The sequence below is a fragment of the Eptatretus burgeri genome, chromosome 4 (genome assembly GCF_056783735.1).
Source record: "Eptatretus burgeri isolate ZD-2024b chromosome 4, Ebu_testis_v1, whole genome shotgun sequence".
NCBI lineage: Eukaryota > Metazoa > Chordata > Myxini > Myxiniformes > Myxinidae > Eptatretus > Eptatretus burgeri.
In genome coordinates, this window is record NC_140964.1 from 40,266,541 (window position 1) to 40,276,359 (window position 9,819).

Sequence of the window (9,819 nt, forward strand, 5' to 3'; positions counted from 1 at the left end):
ACTTTAAAGCCAGTTTCGGTCCAGTGTCGGTGTTAATCGGCGTGGACACGCCAATAATATTACCAACAGCACGACTATACGAGTAATAATCATTTCAAAATTCCAACAGATTGAGAAGGCTCTACCAGTTAGTGGAGTTACAAAATCAAATCGTAACAGTTTAACTATTTATTACCTTTTTTTCTGCCTGCACATCATGGTCCTTTAATTCTGTGTTTTGAAAAAAAACTGTGAATACTGCTTTGAATTTTTGCCTCTTTTGAAGAACTACATCGGTGCGCTTGGGCTGCTGCTGCTGCTGCTGCTTCTGTTGTTGTTGTTGTTGCTGTTGTTCAATCGGTGAATTAAAATGACAATAACAGAAACAACACTGAACATACTGAATTGATATCCATCTTTTTCACCAATGTTTAGCAACTAACAGATCCTGATTTTTGGCACAATGTATTAGTACATTCAAAAACGTAAACATAATTATTATATTAATACGCTAAGCCATATTTTGTGTATGTATATCCTCCGAAACTGCCGAACGGATTGTCGCCACTCTCGGCATGCGGGTGGTCTGTGGTGTAATGTACAGCATAGGCGATGTGAGATCGTGCCAGACGGACAGGTTTGGGAATTTTTGGCGATTTTCTAATTTTTACATTTGTTTGCATGGCGACGTGTGACGTCACCGCTGAGAGGCGTAATGACGTCATCGGTCATTCGCTGACGTCGACAGAGCATCACCGCTAAGAAGCGTAATGCCACTCCTAGAAAACAGCGTCTACAATGTAAAACCCTCTTCTGCACATGCTGACTACCTCAGAAGGTACATTTGACACAAAAAATGTAACAAGAAACATTGTATATAAAGAAATTCTATAAATCACATTGTGAACACTGGATATATTGACGTCCCAACGAACCCTTACTTTAGAAACTTCGCCCGGAGCGTGGGTTTGGCTAGTCAAACAATTAAAGCATTTTCTTAAATATAATCGTTGCAAATTTTATGTTCAAAATTTTTGAAACGCTATACATGCAATATTAGGTTCGGCTTACCCACCTGATTACATACAGTATTTAGTCTTTACTGTGGAAATTGGGAGAAAAATTTACTGCACGAGAGAGTTTCCTTTCCCATGTTCCAAGACGCATCTTCTGTTTATAAGGCACACGCAGGATGCACCCCCATAGATCCACCCCTGATGACCCTACTACTTCAGGAACGGAGGCCCCCTTCCCAAAAATCCCTCATTTTTACCCTGCCTGTTGGGAAATAATTGTCAGTCCCCCCCCCCCACGGGGTATTTATTAATGTATTTGGTGTGACTCAGCCGGGGTTTGAACCACCCACTTCCCAGACTCGGAGCGGACAGTCCAACCATTAAGCCACCGAGTCTGGTGCTTTAAACCAAGCTTTACATGTATGTGCAGGCCGACAAGTTAATTCTCACCTTGACTTATCCGAATTTTAATTGTTCAGGATTATGGTCCACAGATCGATAATCAATAAAGTGTATAGGAAATACAATATGTGGCTTGTATGCAGCTTTATCTTTGTGAAACACACACACACACACACACACACACACACACACACACACACACACACACACACACACACACACACACACACACCTACTCCCCAGAAAGCAACTACATTCTGAGATCTTAAGCAACAGATGATAACTCACCCACTCTTCCCGAAGGACACTGGAATCTCTAACGTCCACCAACCAACGCTGGCAGACTTTTGGAAATAATTTGGAAATGTAGAAAGTGTTAATAACCATTTAGTAGCTGGTGATATATTCATCTCATGAAACTCGACCTGACAGCAAATAATTATTTTTGTAACCACTCATTTGGAGGAGTTTGAGACTCGAGCGAGATTCCAAGATCTCTGAGCGGAATTCACAAAATTATTTTATAGGATTCTGACTGATGTTGATGTAAAGGGTATCAAACGTAACTTGGTAGACGTACGTGTGCGCTTCACTATCCTTCGGGGCGGATCCTAGTTGGATGCGACATATATATGCAGGTGGTGCTGACTTTAAAAAACCTGTTTTGACCTTGTAAAGTGTTCTCAGGTGAGCAAGCTTTTTCCGAGCGTGAGTACATTCATCCTCTTTTAATATGCTTTCAAATCCAAAAAGATGTGAATTTTTTTTTATATAATTCCTGGTATAAAAAACAAAATGTTTGTTTTTAAAAAAAATTTAAAAAAGTTGGGAAGACAAAAATCATTCGATGGGATTAATAAAATCTCCAACAAGTCTGGGAGAAGCAGTTCGACGGATTTGAGGCAGGATGTGCAGCGGACACATTTATGGAATAATGTTTCAATAAAATGGAATGCTAAAAGTTTAGATTTCGTTAAAAAAATATATTGTCACTGATATGAATACGAAACCAAGCTGATATCATCTGTGTCTAAGACACATGGCTGTACAAGTTGCAAACAGTTTCACATCCGATGTTATATCTTTCTCCGTAGAAGTAGATCAAGTGGTAATGGAAGTGATTTGGGAGTTTTAATCAAACGTGGTAATGGTATTCACTTTCAGGAAATGGACACAAACTCAGGGCAAGAATGTAGCATGATTGAAATTTTCAGCAAAAGGAGGAAAGACGTTTGTCATAAACTTTTACAACCCTTGTCAACCATCAAACTAAAATAAGATCTTTCTTTTTTATTGTTACCTCGAAGGTGGACGGAGGGTTATGTTTTCATCCCTGTCTCATGTCTGTCTGTCTCTTTTATTTTTTTTGGTCTCTGAGCACGATATCTCAAAAGGTTATGGACGGATTCGGACGAAACTTGGTGGGCAGGTTAGGTGTGTCACAAGGAAGAATTGATTCGGTTTTTTAGGAAGATCTTAATCGGGATACAGATCCGAGAATTTTTAAAGTGATTCTTCACCATTGAGTGATACGGCTAAACGACGTATAGCAAGATATCTCAAAAAGTTGTGAACAGATTCAGATGAAACTTGGTGCACAGTTTGGGTGTGTGACGAGGAAGAATTGATTCGGTTTTGGGGAAGATCTTAATCCGGATACAGATCCGAGAATTTTTTAAGTGATTCTTCACCATTGAGTGATACGGCTAAACGACGTATAGCAAGATATCTCAAAAAAGTTGTGAACAGATTCAGATGAAACTTGGTGCACAGGTTGGGTGTGTGACGAGGAAGAATTGATTCGATTTTGGTGAAGATCCCAATCAGGATCAGGTGCGATAAAAAAATTTTTTTTAAGTGATTCTTCACCATTGAGAGATGAGTCCAAAAATGATGTGCAGTATAGCATGATATCTTCAAAAGTTGTGGACGAGTACTGGTAAAACTTGGTGGATGAGTTGGTTCGGTGACATCAACAAGCACATTCGATTTTGGTTCAGTTCCAGATTCAGATCACAATCAGTGGGAGACAAAACATAAATTGTTCACCCTGGCGGAGGTGTGTGCTCCACCGAGTGTTGTTCTCGTTACTGATGGCAATCATGATAGATATTTTACAGTGTGTAATATTTTTTTTCAATCTCCCTTGTACTGCACTTAACATTATTTGGGTTGTTTGAAGTTTTCCATCTGGGAGGCAAATTCAAGATACTATGACGTCAATGAAAAGAAATGAATATGTGTAAGAAAGTACCTTGAGGGTAATTTATGGTGTTTTTTTGTCATCAACTTTCTTGTACTTTTGGATTCTCTGGAGTCTAGAATAATAAGTAGATGGTAAAATTGAACTAATCTTGTATAATCCTGCTATTGTCATCATCAAACTCGACTGTGTCATCTTCATTGACAATGGCTCCTTAGAGGCCACCTAAATATTTATCATTCCTTCTTTCCCTGCCCTTTATCAGTATGTCTCATGCCCATACACTCCCTGCTGTCCCTTACTTTTGCTCCAATCTGATTAATACCTTTTCCCTTCTTCCCTGTGTCAAGACAATAAGACAAATCCTTTTTTGAATGAAGGTGTCTTTGCCCATTAACTGTATCGAGTAGGAAATTCAATGAATCTCAACCTCTATCCAAGATCAGGATCAACAACCAAACCAACCTGTCAAAGAGGAAAAACAAGGTATTTGGAAAGTCAGGCCACACGAATGACAGATATGTTGCACATTCAGAAACTTTGCATATGAAACTGGAAATGTGAGTTTGTCTATGCCACGTTAAGTTTTGAGGGAGTTGCAAGGTTTTGGGTGGATTAAAGAGGCAGTAACTAGATTTTATGCCTGGTGTTGGCTTAATGGTTAGGGGTGGCGGGCTTTGGATCCTCGGGTCCTGAGTTCAAATCTCGCTCAGCTGTTGAATTAATACCAGGTGGGGTTAACTCGACCTGTCATCCTTCTGAGGTCGGCAAAATGAGTGTCAGCTTGCTGGTATCCTGTGTCGGAGAGGCGACCCGTCCAGGATTGTTCCCAATCGCCAAGGAGACTGCTTAGGCAGCACCAACGCTCTGCACAGAGTGTGATCCCATTCTCCTCTCCTCGTTAACTCGTTTTTGGGTGAAAGTGGCAATGTTAAGTGGCAGGAGTATATGGTGCAAGTGGGGCTGAAAATTAACATTGGGGCCCAAACAGAAAGCATGACATACATACCGCACACACCAACAACATCATGTGCAACAATTCACCAATAAGAGAGATGGAAAAGTTTACATATCTGGAGTCCATGGTTACCCGAACAGGAGGGGGGAGATGCAGATGTATAACATCTGATGCCAGTGAAGTATAACATCAAAACTAAGCTGTGGAACTTTGGCAGCAATGTGAGGTCAGTCCTCATTGTATGTGAATCTTGGAAAATCACCAAAGAATGAGCAAACTGGAGTATTTCATCAACAGCAGCCATATGAAAATCTTGAGCATCTTCTGGTTTGGCAGGGCTCATAAGAAAGAGGTTGAAAGGCTAATGGGGAGGGAAAACAGCACATAAGGGATCAAAATGAGTTGGTGGAGATGGATTGGTCACATGATGTGTATGAATAATCAAGATATGTCGAAAATAGCAATATGCAGGGCACCTGACGGGAAGAGAAGGTTTGGACGGCCAAGAGAGACCTGGTGACATGCAGTCGAGAAGGAAATGAAAGGAATGAAGGTGACCTAGAATAAAATCGGAACGTGGGCCCAAGACAGACAGAAGTGGCAAAAGTTCACAAGAAGCTCCACATACCAAGTGGCATGATTGGATAATAAGCAAGCAAACTATTTTTGGGAGAGTTACATGGATTTTCTTCACCAATATAAAAATACTTTCTGCAGAGGTGTGCTGACAGTGCACAGTAAAAAGGCAATGGCTGTTATCCACTCAACAACCATAAACCTCACCTTAATGCCAGAAAAAGGTGCGTTTCCTACAGTGTTAATAATGAGCCTTTCTAATCCCTTGAACTGACCTTAAATCATATTTCAGTAAATTACCCAGATTACCAAAACTGCTGCTCAACTTCAAACCTTCTTTGTTCATTTGAAGATCTCATTTAGAAAAGCATCCATGTTTGTGTATTGGATTTATAACTTACTTATGTCTCAGCCAAGCTGGTAAAAAACCTTTGTTCATTATCCATCCATCCATCCATTGGGACCATACTCTGTGCAGAGCGTTGGTGCTGCTAAAGCAGTCTCCTTGGCAATTGGGCACAATCCTGGACGGGTCGCCTCTCCGACACAGGTTCATTATCTATCCTATAAAAGTGAATTTGTATATATATATATATATATATATATATATATATATATATATATATATATATATATATATATATATATATATATATATATATTTGTTTGTCTATTTGTTTGATTAAATATGCTTCATCAAAAACTACTTTGCAAAATCAACCAAATTTTGCATATTGCCTATTGGTACCCCAAGTACCGATCACACCAATGCCTGTCAGTTGGCATCCACGCGTATGAGGAAATTCCGACTTCGGAAATGCCCCTCTGAATGCGGTATTGTGACGTTGTGGGTACCAAGGGTAGCCTGGGAAGTGATGAAACTTCCCCCAAGCTCATTGGCTGTGTTAAGATTTTGGCTCGTCAGTATGTCCATGTGTGAGTGGCAGCTCCATTCGGAGCCTTAGACCTCGTATAAAAAATGGTTTCTGTCTGGGTAGCATATCTGGGGGAGGTGATTCAAGGTGGGGAGTGGTGGGGAAAGACCCCAATTCTCTCTATGTGAATATGTATCATAGAGCGCCACCCAGTTGTAGCCGGTATTACAAATACAGTATACAAAGAAAGTTTAAACTTCTTACATCTTCTTCTTAAATAAAGAAAGTTGAAGCAACTTAACAATATGCATGACCATGATGTTGAAATCGAAGTGAGAATAATTTGGAACTTTCAAAATGTTTCATTCCACTCATTTTAAGTGGATGTTCAAACCAAATCAAACAACACTGAGCTTTGCAGCGAATCAGAGGTGATTTGTTTATTGTACTATTTATAAGCAGCAAGGATGGCTGATGAAGATGGGTGGCAGGATGACCAAGATGTACACACAATCATCTCTCAGCTATCTTGCTTGGGTTTGAATCTCAACCCAGCTATAAACTGTCATCTCAGGCTTTCACAGGCACGATGTGTGCATCCCTTCCACTAGCATTAGGTGGTGTACATTGAAGATCCCACATTGTTTTTAGTGAAGAGTAAGCAAGCAAACACCACAGGGGTCATTAGAAATGGTGGACAGGATTAGTGTTTGTGGTGTTTGGTTGCCATGGATTTGTCGCCCCACAAAGGAGGACCCTTTCCTGGGTGTGCCATCACTGTGGTGCAGAGGGCATGGATGTGTCCCCTTACAGTGGTGGAAAGAGATAACTCAATTGGCATAGCACTGGTCTGGTTATGGCGAGACGTCCTGGGTTTATTTCCAAGTGTGAGAACATAATTTTCTCACGTATCCAAAAAACACCCTCGTGTGGATCTAATGTATAAAGCTGTAAATGACTACTCACTTACTCATTGACTGATATTAAAGATCGGTACCTTCCGAGTGACGTAGAAAGCTGAAATTTTGTGTGCCAACGGACATAGAAGCTAATACACCAGGAAAAATCACAGAACCGTCGGAAACCATCCATAGATGAAAATAAAATAAAAATTTAAAAAAGGAAAGGAAAATAAATAAAATTAAAACTGGTAAACCAGTAATCCCGGGCTTCAAGGCGTGCCTCCATTTTCACAAATTTCAACACTATCACCCACATGATATGGGTTTTCCGAGTTAGAAAGTTAGTTCAAGTCTGCAATGGGGCCCAGCTACGGGGTCCCTCATGTTATCTCAATGAAGGATTGAAAAGCCCAGAGCAATACATGATAGAGAAAGAAACTTCACATTGGACAAATCGAGGCTGGACAAATTTTCAAGTCCCCAAAAAAGTCCAATAACTCCACATTTGCATATTAATGTAAATGGCGAACTTGTAGAACGTTAAAATATCTTCCAGAATTTGTGGTCACTTTTTGTCTATCTTCTTTGGTTTTTATTTTACGACATGTCAAAAATGGGTGATTTTCAACTTTGGGGGGCTCTGGGGCCTCACTGGGGTAAAATACAGACATAGTGTAAACATATTTGGAGTCCTCTCTTCAAGGCCTATCAGAATCTGTCATTAAATTTTTTCAACTCTCATTTGCATATTTGGCATATTTAATGAGGCGAATCGGCATCATTTTAATCACATAAATTATGCAACGATTTCGACGAAATTAACAACTTAACATTCCAATGGAACCTCGCAAATGTGTGCAAAAGTTTGAGGCTGTCGTTCATTGGATTTTGAATTTCATCCAATTTCATCCAAGTTGTTTTTTTTCATTTTATGACATTTCAAAAATTGGTCATTTTAAACTTTGGGGGGCTCTGGGGGCTCACTGGGGTCAAATACAGACATCGTATAAATATATTGGGAGTCCCCTGTTTGTCCTATCTAAATCTGTCATTATATTTTTTCAACTCTCATTTGCATATTTTGCATATTTAATGAGGCGAATCGGCATCATTTAAAATCATATAAATTAAATACCGATTTTGACAAAATTAACAACTTAACATTAGCATGGAACAATGCAAATGTGTGCAAAAGTTTGAGGCTGTCGGATTATCCCTTCTGGAGAAGAAGATGTTTTTAGGTTTTGGAGAAAATCCAATATGGCCGCCATACCACGTGACCTACGTCATCAAAATTTTCAAAGTATAAACTTCAGGTGGAGACTTATTAAATGGATAAGTTTCATTGAATTTCATCCAAGCGTTGTTTTCATTTTATGACATTTCAAAAATGGGTCATTTTCAACTTTGGGGGGTGCTGGGGGCTCACTGGGGTCAAATACAGACATAGTATAACTATATTGGGAGTCCCCTGTTTATGTCCTATCTAAATTTGTAATTAAATTTTTTGAACTCTCATTTGCATATTTTGCATATTTAATGAGGCGAATCGGCATCATTTTAAATCATATGAATTATGTAACGATTTCGACCAAATTAACAAATTAACATTAGCATGGAACAATGCAAATGTGTGCAAAAGTTTGAGGCTGTCGTGTTATCCGTTCTGGAGAAGAAGATGTTTTTAGGTTTTGGATAAAATCCAATATGGCCACCATACCACGTGACCTACGTCATCAAATGTTTCATAGTATAAACTTCAGGTGGTGAGTAATTATCCTGGTAAGTTTCGTTGAATTTCATCTGACAGTTTTCCCTCCAGATCCGCCACAAAATCGGTCAGTAGAACATAAAACGCCTTTAATAATAATAATAATACTAACGATTTCAATAGAGCTTCAGCCATGCTTGAAGCCCTAATTAAAACTGGTAAACCAGTAATCCCGGGCTTCAAGGCGTGCCTCCATTTTAACAAATTTCAACACTATCACCCACATGATATGGGTTTTCCGAGTAAGAAAGTTAGTTCAAGTCTGCAATGGGGCCCAGCTACGGGGTCCCTCATGTTATATCAATGAAGGATTGAAAAGCCCATTGCAATACATGATAGAGAAAGAAACTTCACATTGGACAAATCGAGGCTGGACAAATTTTCAAGTCCCCAAAAAAGTACAATAACTCCACATTTGCATATTAATGTAAATGGCGAACTTGTAGAACGTTAAAATGTCTTCCAGAATGTGTGGTCACTTTTTGTCTATCTTCTTTGGTTTTCATTTTACGACATGTCAAAAATGGGTGATTTTCAACTTTGGGGGGGCTCTGGGGCCTCACTGGGGTAAAATACAGACATAGTGTAAACATATTTGGAGTCCCCTCTTCAAGGCCTATCAGAATCTGTCATTAAATTTTTTCAACTCTCATTTGCATATTTGGCATATTTAATGAGGCGAATCGCATCATTTTAATCACATAAATTATGCAACGATTTCGACGAAATTAACAACTTAACATTAGCATGGAACAATACAAATGTATGCAAAAGTTTGAGGCTGTCGTATTACCCCTTCTGGAGAAGAAGATGTTTTTAGGTTTTAAAGAAAATCCAATATGGCCGCTATACCATGTGACCTACGTCATCAAAATTTTCAAAGTATAAACTTCAGGTGGAGAATTATTAAATGCATAAGTTTCATTGAATTTCATCCAAGCGTTGTTTTTATTTTATGACATTTCAAAAATAGGTCATTTTCAACTTTGGGGGGCGCTGGGGGCTCACTCTGGGCAAATACAGACATAGTATAAATATATTGGGAGTCCCCTGTTTATGTGCTATCTAAATTTGTCATTAAATTTTTTTCAACTCTCATTTGCATATTTTGCATATTTAATGAGGCGAATCGGCATC

General features: G+C 39.2%; 1 protein-coding gene across 2 annotated transcripts in view; it reads left to right on the top strand.

The window, feature by feature from the left end:
- The first annotated feature begins 2,040 nt into the window (after positions 1–2,040).
- LOC147027860 (uncharacterized) overlaps positions 2,041–9,819 on the top strand; it is a 91,229-nt gene continuing 83,450 nt past the window's right edge. The window contains exon 1 of one of the 2 annotated variants that reach the window (XM_085877565.1): positions 2,041–2,084. The gene's annotated coding sequence lies outside the window, so the exon portion shown is untranslated. Of the gene's footprint in view, positions 2,106–9,819 lie in introns of both variants that reach the window. The other variant, XM_085877564.1, reaches the window with a different exon arrangement.